Raw genomic sequence first — 15,555 nt, 5'->3', positions numbered from 1 at the left:
AATAGCTTTAAAGCCCAGGGTTGTCAACAAACATAAGAACTTTCCAGAGTAGAAGAAAGAATAGTGATTGGGGGAGGAGAAGGGGAAACAGGAGGGACTGGAGAGATGGTAAAAACATTTAGTCATCCACATTTAATCCCTGGGAAAAGAGTATTTTTTCACAGAGTCTAAAAACCATCATTTCATGCAAACTCAGTACCCATGAAAGCCCATCGTGCCTAGTGTAGTCGTCAGAAGGAAGCAGTGAGGTTGGGTTAGGCCTGGGGTTAAGGAGAGGGCTCGAGAGAGGATTGATAGTTCAGTGAATAGCATTATTGGCTTATGCCATTTGAGTATCCGTTCATGTGATACCCCCCTCCCCACCCCAAGAATTCCAGCCTTGAACATCCAGTTCGAGGAAGATAGCTTTTGCTCAGACTATCCCATTTACCAGTTTTTAATGTATTAGACAGTGACCACACGACCTGAATGAGCTAACGCTGCTTCCAAAGTGAGGCATCCAAGGATGGGCTGGATGAATCTGGCTCGGAAAGTAACACTGTCACCCCTCACGGGGAGATGAGTTCTAGGATTGGCTCGGCGAGGGTGAGAGACCAGAGTCAGAAAGGCTGAGCCATGCAAAACTAATTCCACATGGCAAATTGAACTTCCCTCTGGGGAGGGATACACTATTTAGTTATTCGCAAGTGGTGAATGGAACTTCCCTTTTGGGAGAAATACACTTATTTAGTTACTCGCATGTGACAAAGCTCTGAGCTCCAGCCTATGAATGCTTCCCTCTTAGAAGGAATATGTTTATCTTATTTTGGCCCCCTGCATCCTATGCTACCCTGTGTCCACTCAAATTGAAGGTTTCCATCTCAGGAAGAATACACTTATTTAGTTGTTCACATGTGGCCAAGTCTGCAGTCCTGCCCCACGTATCCTTCCCTCTTGGGAGGAATTTCATGAATGTGGTTACTCACACATGGTAAAGCACCCAGCTCCCGGCCCCACGAGTACGCAGCAGGTTACACCTCTGCTCCATGTTCCCTCACTTAATACACCGGTTCCAGAGACAGAGCAGGCATCCCACGCTCTGGGATTAGGTGCTTCGCAGCCAGCTGCTGCAAGTCTAGATCCACTGCCCAGAATGTCAGAGTCAACAGGTATTTATGACCTCTCTTTCCAGGCCATTCAGGCTTCCAGGATCCACTTGTCCAGTCTCTGCTCCTCCCTCTCCCCCCAATTCTCTATACCTAGTTTGTTTGGCACGAGGATGGGGGACACCTCCTTCCACATTCCTGGTCTGGAATGTCTAGCAGTTCCAAACACGGGGGAGGTGGGGGCTGGCACTTCCAAATTACACCCCACTAGCTCAGGCGGTCTCATGATAGCATTTTGACCTTGAGATGGCGAGTGCCCAGTTCACCTTGACACAATTATTTAATAAGGATGTCATTATGTTTAAAGTGAAGATTTCAGTTTTGAAAAACTAGAATCAGAATGTCCGTAAGATATCTCCAGGCCTTATGAACCAAGACTGTGTAAATATAAGGAATAATTTTGTCTACCCCTCTAATGTTAGTGTGATTTTGGGCCCATCCACTTGGGAGTTAAGTACCGTGTTTTTCTGTGCCCTACCCCCTGGGTGATGTTCCTCTTCTATTTTTTTCTGAATGTTAGCAATTACCTGAATAGATGACAGTGGCAGTAATGGTAAATCTAGGTGTCTTCCACATGGGAGGTTGCATGATCTAGTGGAAAGTTCATGGGGCTGGGATTCAGGAGACCTGGACTACAGTCCCAGTTCATTCAATAGTATTTATTGAGCGCTTACTATGTGCAGAGCACTGTACTAAGCGCTTGGGATGAACAAGTCGGCAACAGATAGAGACAGTCCCTGCCGTTTGACGGGCTTACGGTCTAATCGGGGGAGACGGACAGACAAGAACAATGGCAATAAACAGCGTCGAGGGGAAGAACATCTCGTAAAAACAATGGCAACTAAATAGAATCAAGGCGATGTACAATTCATTAACAAAATAAATAGGGTAACGAAAATATATACAGTTGAGCGGACGAGTACAGTGCTGTGGGGATGGGAAGGGAGAGGTGGAGGAGCAGAGGGAAAAGGGGAAAATGAGGCTTTAGCTGCGGAGAGGTAAAGGGGGATGGCAGAGGGAGTAGAGGGAGTAGTAAGTAAGTAAGTAGTAGTAGCAAGGAGTAGTTGCAGCAGTTCTGCTGCAACCATGCTCCTTGACTTTGGAAAAAAAAATTACCTAACTGTTCTTTGCCTCAGTTTCCCCATCTATAAAATGGAGATGATTTCTGCTTCTCCCTTTTGTGCAGATATTTTGGTGAGGCCAAAATGAGATAATAGAGGTAAAACCCTATTGAAAAATAAAAATACTCTACAAATGCCTTAGGACGCATGAACCCAGGTCAGTCAGTGATATTTATTGAGCACTTACTGTGTACAGAGCACTGTACTAAGCACTTGGGAGATGATGCCAGGGGTCTTTTACTCTTGTGCTGTGGGCATTCAGTTTGCGAAGAACATGTGTCTAGGCTCCTAGGAAGCAGTAAATATAAAATCTCTTCATTGATGAGTGAGCAAACAATGGTTTCCAGCCCCATAAGTGAGAGTGAAGGTATAATCCAAGAGGAGCGTGGCTGAAGCAGAATCCCAGAGGTGAAGCCTAATGGATAATCTTCAAGACCTCTCTTCCCACAGCCTCAGGAAAAAAAAAAATTAAAAATAGAGCGTCTAAGTTTGAGATCATATCTGATCCAAGATTTGGGCAAAGTATACTGCCAGCAGTAGCATCGTTTTTGAAATGCGAAGAACGTTAACCAAAAATCCTCTCAATTGCTGCCCTTTTTTAAAAAATGGCATTTGTTATGCACTTACTAAATGCCAGGCACTGGACTAGGTACTGGGTAGAATCAAGCCAATCAGGTTGGACACGGTCCATATCCCACATGGGACTCACAGTTTTTAGTCTCCATTTTACAGATGAGGGAAATGAGGCCCAGAGAAATTAAGTGACTTGCCCAAGGTCACACAGCAGACAAGCGATAAAGCCAGGATTAGAGCCCAGGTTTCTAATCTGCTTTGTTGTGGATTGTTCACTTAGTCAACCAAAAGTTTTTATCGATTGCTTCCTCTGCACAGAGCACTGCATTAAGCACTTGGGTGCATAAGAGAGAGTTAATGGAGCTGATCCCTGCCCTCAGGGAGTTCTAAATCTAAGGGTAAAAACCAACACTAACCTAAATTGCAGGTATGGGGAAGCAACAGAGTGTAAAGATACAGAAGTTATGGTGGGGGTTGAGTATCCAAGTGGTTGGTGACAAAGAACTGACAAGGAGGATGAGGATGGGAATAGGATGGGGAAAGAGAGATTAAGTAGCCAAGCTTTCCTGGAAGAGAGATTTTTAGATTTTAATGTGGTTTTAGAATGGCCTTGAAGATGTATGGAGAGCAGTGGTCTGCCAGATGTGCAAGGAGAAAGAATTCCAGGAAGAAGGGAAGGGGGGAGCTAGAGGCCAGTGGTGAGAGGCGAGAATGAGGTATGATGACGGACATTACAGAGCTCAGGCTTCAAAGCACTGGCAGACCAGTGGTCTGGCATATGCTCACACACCAGACTAACCCTCTAAAATAGCTGGGTGGAGGTCGGGGCTTTTCCTGACGTTTGTCCCCGACTCTTTAACCATCGCCATGAAGTGATGGTGGGCCCTGACTCTTCTAGACACCTCGACAGGACAAAGAGCAGAAAATCTTTGTTTCGCCATGTTTCCCGTTCCCTCTAAACATTAATTAAAAAATAGAATTTTGTGAGAGCTGACAGGGAGGGGCTCAAAGGAGGAGGTGCAGAGAAGCTGCTAAGGGGATACCTAGCAGCATTTGAATGATATTTCTCTGGCCCAGGCCTGTTATTAAGACCACTGGACGGCAGGAAAGGAAATCACATGAAACAGCCTTAAAATAAAACCTCCACATACACACCCGAGGCTGCACATATTGAATTTTCATTACATTCCTGTGGTACAAACCCCTCCGTGGTGATTTCACAGTAGATAAAATTCAGTGGTTCGAGTACACCGGAGTTCTTTTCATTTAGTTGCTGCTAGCCTTGGAGTCTGCAGGGCTGCTGTACTCCCTGTGTTCCTTCAACTCCACTCTTCCTCCCCCACCCCATTCTGTAGCAAAGAGCTACAAAATGCCTCAATCCATTCGAATCCTGAAGATGACTCTCGTTCTATTCAGAGCGAGGAAGCGGCGATTGTTTCCATCATGGGCAAAGTCCATTAGAGAACAGTAATACAGTTTCCCCAATGCCCCTGCTCAGTTATCCTATGAAGAGAAAAGAGGAAAAAACGGGTAGGCATTAGTGGTGGCGGTGGTGGAATCTCATCTAAAGCCCCCACAGAAAAGACACTGCTTGTCATTGGTCTCAGATTTCTCATTTCTGACCTTTCCAAGCGAGGCCCAGAGGTTTCCAATTTTCCCCAAGTTGTCGAAGGGGAAAGCTTTGGCCCCTCGGAGGAAAGCTTCTCAGCAAGGCACCGACAACCCGGGGCTTCCTCCGGAGCCTTTCATTTTTCCTAAAACAGTTCTCCCGCTTTCCTTCGCTGGGTCGGATTCTCTGCAGAAAATGGAATGCTATCGAAAGGAGCAAAGGAGCAAAGAATCAAACTTGGAAGGCAAACCAGGCACACACAAAGGAAAAGGACTTAGACTCCGGGATGAGGGCAAAGAGTGGGAAAGCTCCGATTCTTGAGGAACCTGGGGGCTCACCACCCTGTGGGCTGAGAGCGGAAACACAAATTACATTGGTTGCTTTCTCTCCAACTCTTCCCCCCCATGGTAGTTACTATGCCTCTCATTGTGGGAAAAGGTTACAGGAGACCGGGCCTGTTCTCCTCCTCTCCAGAAAATTCAAGAATCCTTGAAAAGTGCCTGTGTACCTACAGTCCCTGCGCCCAGTGCACTGTGGACTTTTCAGCTTTCATCACTGTTTCTTAGGCCTCTCTGTGCCATTTAATTGTTTCCCAAGGTAGTTAAAGATGGTGGTTCTTTTATTGTCTTTCCATCTCTTTGATCTTATTGCCTTTCCCGTTGCCAGCTGGTAAAGTGTTTCGCTTTGTGTTTTTAACCTTTCCCGTTAATGCCTTTTCCCTTGTCTGAAGATTGGATCGGCGGGGGGAGGCCCGGGCAGTTCTTTCTGAATCTATTAGGCTCCGTTGGCATGGGGGGAGGCAGATACCTCTGACAGCTCTGAGCATCAGCGTCTGCATTTGGCAGCTGACACAGCTAAAGGCTTGAGCATCACAGCTCTGCTTTAAGGATGAGTCCCGTGGAGAGGGGTGAGTGGAGAATGGGTGGTAGCAGGAGGCCCCGGTAGAACCTATTGGTCCTACTGCTTGGGCCTGCAGGGATCCCACCCCAAGCAAAGCGAGAAAGGGAAATGCTTAAAATATACGCAGAACCTCGAACGGAAGCCAACACGGCACCCTGAGACCTGCTGGGACCCAACAGTAGTGGAGAGACTATAAGCTTCTTCTAGGCAGGGAACATGTCAACTCTGTTGTATTGTGCTCTCTCAAACACTTAAGACAGGGTTGTGCACACAGTAAGTGTTCCGTAAATACTTCTGATTGAAAATGAGATATTGGAATGGCCGGGCCCTTTCTGAGCAAAAGCTTCCCACAGATTCAGTTGGAGGCAGAGCCGGGAAAAGGGTCCACCCTATCATTCAGAGCTGGTCCTGAAAATCAAAAGTCAAACTTGAGGGTCCCAGTTTGTTATACCCGGTGCCTTTTCAGGCCCTCCCTTGACATTGAAGGTGAACGGCATGACAGCACGCTGTTGTCTTTGCTCAGTGGAGGAGGGATGCATTTAAGGATACAGAATCAGAACAGTTTCGTCATTAGGAGGAATAGGGAAGAAAAAAAAAGAAAGGACCAACCCAGTTGCTGCCATTTTCCGATATTGCAGGCATTTTTATGCAAGTACTAGTTATGCTTAATATGTTTTGTTAATGGTTATGTAGCTGTCAAATAAATTCCATTATTTCTTATTACATCATTAGGGACCATTAAAAGGACATTAGTGTGCTGATGTAATTATGCAAGCAGACGTAAAATGACTACAGTTATGATTTTATAATCTAATTATGGGTGTCCATGGCCACTGGTGATTGATTGTTGGACTAGTGTAGGATGTATCACATTCAGCTGGGTGGTAAGATGAGGATGTGTGGGGTTTTTGTATTGTGGTGGTGGTAGTTCAAAGGGGAATGGATACAATCCCAACATTTTATCCAGCAGATATTTCATTCCACATTTCCAAATTAGTCACTCAACATACTGGATGAGGCAGGGCAGTCTCATTCTGTAATCAATGTGATGATCACCAAATGACTCGGCTTCCCACCAGCGTGGTGCGTTGGGCCGGGGTCAACAGCGGGACAGGCGGGAATGAGGCACAGTGAGGGTAGCGGCAGAGGAGCGGAGTGTGCGGGCTGGGCTGTAGGAGGAGAGAAGGGAGGTGAAGTAGGAGGGGGCAAGGTGATGTGCCAAGCACTGTTCTAAGCACTGGGGTAGATACAAGATGATGAGGCACAGAGAAGTTAAGTGGCTCGACCAAGATCACACAGCAGACAAATGGCGGAGCCGGGATTAGAACCCATGTCCTCCAACTCCCAAGCCCACGCTGCTTCTCCAAGTGTGTAAAGGGTGTTGATTGAGGGGATAGCTTATCCAGAAAGGTGCTGGGAGAGATCAAGTAGATCTAAGAAGCATAGTTACATAAAAGATTAGACAATCTTGCTATTTTGTAGATCACCTTAATTGCAGGGAATTTTCCGCACCTCAGTTTTATATTTTCAAAAATCAGCACACCATTGGGTGATGATTGTGTTTATCCTTCTTGATAGCATGTTGTCGTGGGCGTCTTTGCTTTCTGGATAGTCAGTAGAACATTTTGGCTGTGCATGGGTTCACTTGGGCTGGTCGATAAATGTCCTCGAATCCTCTTCAGCTTTACTGTGTCTTTGACACTCTGGTTGAGAGGTACGTGATATTTTTGTGTCGTCTTGCCTATCTACTGAAAGAGCCCTTTTAAGCTTCCCATAGGTTGAGGGAAAGCCCACACAGATATCTAAGCAGTTCGTCCCTGCCAGCTTTAATATTTCTAGGAGATATGCCATCAGAACCAGAGATTTTACTGTTTGTCATAGGTCTGACAGTGCCACTAATTTCCACAATTAGGGTGTCTACGTATTGTAGGACTTTATCCAGCGTTTATTAGGCTGCCTCTATTTTGGAGTTTTAGTTTTGAGTGCCTTTTTTTTCAGGGTCATCCAGATTTCTAATTTCAGAGGTGCTCTAAATTCTGGGATGCCCAAGAGAGAGCCACCCTGTGGGTTTCCAAGTTTTAAACAAGTGTATATTGGTGCAAAGCTGGAGGAGAAGAGGACAGTGACAATCACATGGCATGTAGTTACCAACAACACATAAGCCTCATCAGGATGCGTATTCTCTTAATATAGAAGCAGGGAAAGGGTGCAAACAATAGTAGGATTTATTGAGCACTTACTCTAATTAATTAATGTTGGTATTTGTTAAGCGCTTACTATGTGCAGAGCACTGTTCTAAGCGCTGGGGTAAACACAGGGGAATCAGGTTGTCCCACGTGGGGCTCACAGTCTTAATCCCCATTTTACAGACGAGGGAACTGAGGCACAGAGAAGTTAAGTGACTTGCCCACAGTCACACAGCTGACAAGTAGCAGAGCTGGGATTCGAACTCATGAGCCCTGACTCCAAAGCCCGTGCTCTTTCCACTGCGCCACGCTGCTTCTCTATGTTAAGTGCTCTGGAGAGTACAGTAGAGGTAGTAGGCACAATCCCTGACTTCAAGAAGCTTACAATATAGTAGGGGAGAGAGATACTGAGCTGAATTGCATGTAGGTGGAAGGAACAGAATTTAAAGGTATGTACATAAGGGGCTGCGTGGGTGAATGGGTAGCAAGTGCTCAGGGAAGTAGTTGAGGGACCGTGGGTGGAGGGCAGACTAGGTTGGGTGGGGAGGTAAGAGATGAATCAGGGAAGGCCTCCAGCAGATATGTGATTTTAGAAGGGCTTTGAAGAGGGGGAAAATGGTAGTGTACAAGGTGTGAAGTGGGAGGAAATTCCAGGCAAGGAGATGAGTGTGAGCTTCAGAGGGTTAATGTCTGTTACTCCTGAAATCCCAATTTGGGAATCTGGTGAAATAGTCCTCCAGACCCTGATTTCCCTCTGATTTATTATGGGCTGGTTCTTAAGTGACTTGCCAAGAGTAAAATCATCTGTAGGGAAGTAGTAGTAATAACACTCATTGATTGCCACCCGGGGGCAGTGAGCTTTACTAAATGCCTGGGAAGTTCAAAACACGTTCCCTGTCCACAGGGATCTTGTACACTGAGTAAATCCATCTACTAATAAATGGGCTGGGAGCTTGAGTTTGAATTTCAGTTCCTGTTCTGACCCTAAATGACCCTAAATGTAAGTTCCTAGAAGGCAGGGCTCACAGAATGGTAATGGGTGCAGATGACCTCCAGGCTCTCCAGTTATCTTGTCTTTCAGTTTCCTCTTCGAAAGGCAAACAATAGTGATGATTCCAGTAGGGTGTTGTGAGGAATAACAAATGAAAACTAGGACCAAGTGCTTCGAAAATTCAAAACCCCATAGAAATACTAAATAATGGCTTTCCCTCTAGGGTCTCAATTAAAGAGAAGGTCTGCTCGCTCTTCAAGGAATTCCCTAATGACAGAAAGCTATTTCTGAATTACATAGAATACAAAGTAATTGTAAATAAGATAAAAACCTGTATGTCAAAACAACTTTCCAAACCCTTAAAATGATAAAAAGAAAAAAATTTGACAGAATTACCGCTCGGTGAAGTTCTATATTATGTTAAAATATCATATAACTTTCAAGCTTCTATTTCTTCGCCTTTTGCGTTGTTAATCCTTCTACTTCTGTGAGCCCTGAACTAGGACAGGAACTTGGAAGCTGCACAAGTAGCTGGAAGACTGACCCCAAAGTTGCAAATAAGTCTCAACACCCTTCTTGGCCCCCGGCCCACAACAAGCCCTCCGGGAGGGCCTGGGTCAGGAAGAGCCTCTAGTCCAGCTCCAGAGCCTAGTGGGAATGACAAGTCTAGGGTTGGGCTGGAGAGCCACAGCCTTTCTTTAGGGCAGGGAATTCCATGTCAAGGAATGGGACTGCACGGTGGAGTCAGGGTCCCCCCTAACCCCAGGGGATTTACCCCTGCTAAGGGGCTCCCATGATTGGGGGCCCAGGCTCATATCCCCTATGCCTTCTCTTAAATCAGCCTCACCCAAATCCACCTTCTGCTGGAACAATGGACTCATTGATTGATTGTCAAAATGGACCAAGGAGGTCCATGAGAGTTAAGCTTCTGGTTCTTCAGTAATAAGAATACTAATGATAATAATGGTATTTGTTATGTGCTTACTATGTGCCAAGCACTGTTCTAAGCATGGGGTAGATACAAGGCTATCAGGTTGTCCCACGTGGGGCTCACAGTCTTAATCCTCATTTTACAGATGAGAGAACTGAGGGACAGAGAAGTTAAGTGACTCACCCAAAGTCACACAGCTGATGAGTGTTGGATCGGGGATTAGAACCCACGACCTCTGTCTCTCAAGCCCTGCTCTTTCCACTAAGCCATGCTGCTTCTGATGACCCATGACTCTGCCCCATGCCACCTGCAATCCCAACTATTTGCATAGAGGCCCCCCCATTACGTGCCTTTCTCCTTCCACTGTGGTTGGTGCTGCCCCTGGACATCCTCTCCCCCAAGGACAGGGCGAGAAGAATTGGGCTACCCCTGCCAGCCCAAAAACCTTTCCAAGGATGAGGGATGGGAGTTGCCAGGGGAGGAGGAGGTGGGGGCTGTGAGGGCTGCAGAGCAGGGAAGACTATTATCTACATGGAATGGGGGTGGGAGGTGGTCCTGCCTGGAAGCAGAGGGATGGGCTACATTCCCCTTGCTACTATAAATAAAAAGATAAAGCCAAGGGCTCATATATATATATATACATATATATATGTAGGAGGAGTTCATTTGATATCACCACCTGAAGCATAGCAAGTCAGCTAAAAACTTTAACGCCAGTGGGAATAGCAATAATTATTGTGGCAGATGTAAAGTATCAACGTCTATACCAGTTCCTTTCCAGCTTCATAATTCTATATTTCTGATCAGATTAAAATATAGAGCAGCACAGCTGGGTGTTACTTGAGTTGGGAGTCAGCGGTCGTGGGTTCTAATCCCTGATCCACCACTTGTCAGCTGTGTGACTTTGGGCAAGTTACTTAACTTCTCTGTGCCTCAGTAACCTCTTCTGTAAAATGGGAATTTAGACTGTGAGCGCCATGTGGGACAACCTGATTACCTTGTAACTCCACCAACACTTAGAACAGTGCTTGGCACACAATAAGTGCTTAATAAATGCTACCATTATTATAGAACATGACTCTGGGAGTCAGAAGGTTATGGGTTCTAGTACCTGCTCCGCCACTTGTCTGCTGTGTGGCCTTGGGCAAGTCACTTAATTTCCCTGTGCCTCAGTTATCTCATCCCGAAAAGGGGATATGGATTGTGCCCAACCTGATTTGCTTGTATGTGCCTCAGCGCTTAGTAGAGTAAGTGACATCTGTAAAATGGGGATTAAGACTGTGAGCCGTACGTGGAACCATCTGATACCTCGTATCGACCCCAGTGCTTGGCACATAGTAAGTGCTTAACAAATGCCATCATTGTTATCACTATTATTAATATCACAGTGTCTGGCTCAAAGTAAGCACTTAACACGTACCATAATTATGCAAAGGTGGAACAAAAAGAGAAAAGGTGACATGACATTTGCGCTGTTGGTTCCATGGTTTTGAGGTGCAGTACCTAGGCAAATGCATTCACTTTGAAATGACTGTATAAACATGAAACAAGATATAAAGCATCAGGGATTTTTTGCATCTTTGATGTGTTCTGTTTTATCATAAATTGATCTTTGTTCGATGGTGTCAAGCCTGAAATTCCTGCCATGTGAACGACGGCCTTGGATTCAGGATCTAAATGTTCAGTGGGTTTGGGGCTGATTGTGTTTGCTTAATTAGTGCTTAATAGGAAAATTCAGAGAAATTCCAGCTTCTCTCCAAGGTTAGTTATTTTGGTTCCCCAAGAGGACTACCTGTGGACTGTAGTCATTGTGTATAGCCTGACTAGCTGAAACTACACCCTTGGAGATGCGCTTGAAAAGGGCTTACTCCATTTTCTAAAATAACTTCCTATTCTGTTTTTAAAACAAAGAGAAAATGGACACCAAAATTTCAATAGGTCAGTAGGGTAAATCTTCATATTTCAGAGATTTGAGTGCTTTGGAGGAAAAACAAGTATCACACTTAAATTAAAGTTAGTAATATTTATCTCAAAACACTAAAGAATTTGTGCAAATGGAGATGAAGTGACAGATTACCTATGCATAATATTAGGTTTAAATTGAACGAGAGACATATTTAGTTTGTTGAATAAAGTTGACTAATTCTGTGGACTTTGAGAGTTTCCCCAATCTCCCCATGTTTGTTTCTTCACAGCTTGTCCGATTCAGTTCAATGGGCTTTGTGCCTTAATGCCGAGCTGTGTACTTTTTTTATTATTGCTAGTAATACTGCTATTTTTTATGTTACATTTACATCATCAACTATCCCATTGCCTCTACATACATAAAAACGTTGTTTTGTTTTCTCTCTGCGTATATTTCATAAATCTTTGAGCTTTAGCCTTTTTATCGTCTGAATGTTCTCTCAAAGAAAATGAGAAGACAAAAGGTAGACACAGCCTTTAGAGTCCTTAGTACGGCAGACACAGGATTGTGTATGGACTTCGAGTCATTTGTTCAGGCTTGCTGAACATTCACGGAAATAATTATCTTCACTCTGACCAGATTTACTTGGCACAGTTCTCTAGAGCATTACTAATTGGTTTTCTTAACACAGCCCGCCCCCGGCCCCCATCCTCTTTTCCCTTCCCCCAGAAAAAGATAAAAGAATTTTTTAAACAGCGATGTATTTTGTTTATAATTGCAGATGTGAATTGTGTTCAGTTTTTCTTAACTTAGTGAGCTAGAACCATTAACTGGATGTTTCCTACAGGACTATTTCCTAAATTCTAAGTCTCCCTAAACTCCACCTCCAAAATACCATACCACAGCCTGGAAAGAAAGTGCCATTCAACCCCGGAGCTTCTGGGCCTTTTCTCTGGGAGGGAGACAAACACCTACCACTTGTTTCTCAAACTCTTTTCCACTAGGGGGTATGGCAGGCTGTATTCCAGAGCAGAGCCTCTAGTGTGATACATTAATACTAAATGTTACACACACAAGGGAGAAGCCAGGCAGTGCCAAGCTGGATACATAATTTATAGGGATTTAAATCCTGTCATTCATAAATGTAATTGTAACCTAGGCCTCGGAAAGTGATATGGACATCGCTATATCGATCAGGCTTTGCCGTGGTGAGCGGGGTTGTTATTTTGTTAATAGCCAAGCCAAGCTGGTATTACAGGAACCCTCCTCATCTCTAGTACGCTTTGTGAAAGGAGAAGCTTCCCGGTGTCGCCCTCTCCCACCCACCTCACCCACCCCTCTCCCACCCACCTCACCCACCCATCTCCCAACAACACTGCCTTTGCTGCTTTCTCATCACGGTGCCTGCCAACTGGACGTCGGGAGAGTCTGAGGTGACAGAGTGGGAGATGAAATGGATGAGGTGAGGTTGGGAGGTAAAAGGACCAGTACTGTAACCTCAGCAATGAGCCTTCGAGGCATTTCTCTAAAAACACTGTAATTACATTCTCTCTTGGAAACAAAATGGGAGGCCGGGACGCAGAAAGGGGGATAATTTTGTGGTGTTGGGGCCCGGTTTGTGGCGGGGAGCACCGGGGGTATAGTGACTGCTCTATGGCTGAAGGCAACATTATTGAAAAAAATTACTAGCAGAAATTCTGACATCCAACAGAGGGGGTAATTAGTCTGTAAATTTCAAGTAATATATTTAGCAGATCATTAAGACATTACCTTGTGCAAAAAGAGAATTTAGCACATATTACTCTCTAAGTCAGATTTGCTCACCTTTGCTGAAAAGCATTTTAACAAAAGTCTCTGCGGCAAGCACTGAATGTGATTAGGCAATTGGAGTGGTTTGCCATTCAAAGGCCCCAAAAGAGACCACCCACTGTAGCCCTCAGAAAAACTTACCAACAACAACTCCCACATACTGCATTTTAAGGCCAAATGCACTGCTTCTAGAAGAGGGGATGCAAAGTTTCATGTCTTTTTCATGTTTTGCACAGACCTGGCAGGTCTTTTTTTTTTCCTCTTGCACTGTTTCATTCAGCCAGCACAGTGACTGTGCCTAGGGTGATCTCCATGAGGGTTCCATTCTCATAGCGGTGATTTGAAGGAACAGTTTGTTTGTGTCCAACTGGTTGTAAACAATAGAGTGCTTTGGAGGAAGCATCAGTGGTTGGAACTATGTAAAGACAAACACAGTTAATATTAGCTTGACTCCAAGCCCTTGGCAGCATCATACAAACCAACTAATCCCATCCTGATCCCTGCTCACTAATTTCAAGTTCTTTTGTAGAGAATTTTGTAGGCTCATTTGAACAGTTTACACCCCTTTCACAGATTGACGTACCCATCAGCTCTCACCAAAAATATTTATCAAATAAATTATCGTTTTATTTGGAGGAGCAACAGATTCTGACCCATGAGCCACAGCCCAGGGGGCCCAAGCTTTCAGTTACTTGCTCAGAAATGTTTGTTTATTGAGTGTTTTCTGCCCTCCAGTAATCCCCCCAAACTTTTTCCAGGCTATTTCCTGTGCATCCCCCAGAAATGGAGAAACATCCTAGAGCATGTGGGGGAGGGGGTGGCAAAATAATAATAATAATAATGATGTTAGTATTTGTTAAGTGCTTACTAGGTGCCAAGCGCTGTTCTAAGTGCTGGGGTAGATACAGGGTCATCAGGTTGTTCCATGTGAAGCTCACAGTCTTCATCCCCATTTTCCAGATGAGGGAACTGAGGCACAGAGAAGTTAAGTGACTTGCCCACAGTCACACAGCTGACAAGTGGCAGAGTCGGGTTTCGAACCCATGACCTCTGACTCCCAAGCCCGGGCTCTTTCCACTGAGCCACGCTGCTTCTGCCAGTGGTTTTAAGGCACTCAACATCTCTTGTCCTCCCTACTTACTTACTCATATTTATACTGAAGGTTTGGAGCAAGAACTAAGACTGGAACTCGTATACGCCAAATCTGCCAAAATTGGACCCTCTGCCCTTTCAAAGCCACTCCTTCAGGAGACATTTCCAGATCATTTCCCTCCACCATGCTTGTAGTAGCCAGCCTTAGCACTCTTGGGACTAGTTGAGAAGCAGTGTTGCCGAGTGGGAAGAGCCCAGAATTAGGATTAGCATTGATTGGCCTGGAGAGTTGGCAGCAGCCATATCAAAGGAGGCTCAAACATCTTCAGGGGTAGCTGGAGAGAGTTGCGGCAGAAGGGTGCCGTCTTTCACGTCTCCGGCACTGCTCCCGCCCCTTTCAGTTGCCTCTTCCTTCCAACCTTAGAGCAGTTCCCTGCTGGAGACCAGTGGAAACCCTTTAAGCTCTTGATATCCACCCCATCCCCACAGCATTTATGTACATGTCCATAATTTATTTTAATGTCCATCTCCCCCTCTAGACTCTAAGCTTCCTGTGGGCCAGGAATGTTAACCAACTCTGTTGTATTGTACTCTCCCAAGTGCTTAATTCAGTGCTTTCTACACCGGAAGTTCTCAATAAATAACATCAATCGATTAACCCCAACTTTGTTACCAGTCTGCTGTGCGACAGTGGACAAGTCATCTCATATCTCTAGGCCTCAGTTTAATCGGTTGAAGAAGGAGTGTGGCTCAGTGGAAAGAGCCCGGACTTGGGAGCCAGAGGTCATGGGTTCGAATCCTGGCTCTGCCACTTGTCAGCCGTGTGACTGTGGGCAAGTCACTTCACTTCTCTGGGCCTCAGTTCCCTCATCTATAAAATGGGGATGAAGACTGTGAGCCTCATGTGGGACAACTTGATTACCCTGTATCTATCCCAGCGCTTAAAACAGTGCTCTGCACATAGTAAGTGCTAACAAATACCAACATTATTATTATTATCTCTCCTAATTTCTCTTTACGTCTTACAATAATAATAACGATAGTATTTGTTAAGCGCTTACTATGTGCCAAGCACTGTTCTAAATTTTAGGACACAGTTGAAGCAGGGAGTGTGTCTGATCTAATCTTCTTATATCTACCCCAGCACAGTGTTAAACACTAAAATCAATTGAAAGACGATAGGGAAGGTGTGGGCGAGAAGACTGCGAGAGCAAGAGGAGGGAGAGATGAAAGTAAGGCAAAGTGAATTGATTGGCTTGTAAAGAGTGAAGTCTGAGAATGGGCATGCAGGA

At 45.0% G+C, this 15,555-nt stretch overlaps 1 protein-coding gene across 1 annotated transcript in view; it reads left to right on the top strand.

The window, feature by feature from the left end:
- PTPRN2 (protein tyrosine phosphatase receptor type N2) overlaps positions 1-15,555 on the top strand; it is an 815,057-nt gene that overhangs the window by 373,869 nt on the left and 425,633 nt on the right. The window lies entirely within an intron of this gene.

Source organism: Ornithorhynchus anatinus, chromosome 13 (genome assembly GCF_004115215.2).
Source record: "Ornithorhynchus anatinus isolate Pmale09 chromosome 13, mOrnAna1.pri.v4, whole genome shotgun sequence".
Lineage (NCBI taxonomy): Eukaryota > Metazoa > Chordata > Mammalia > Monotremata > Ornithorhynchidae > Ornithorhynchus > Ornithorhynchus anatinus.
This window is presented reverse-complemented; position numbering and strand designations above follow the sequence as displayed.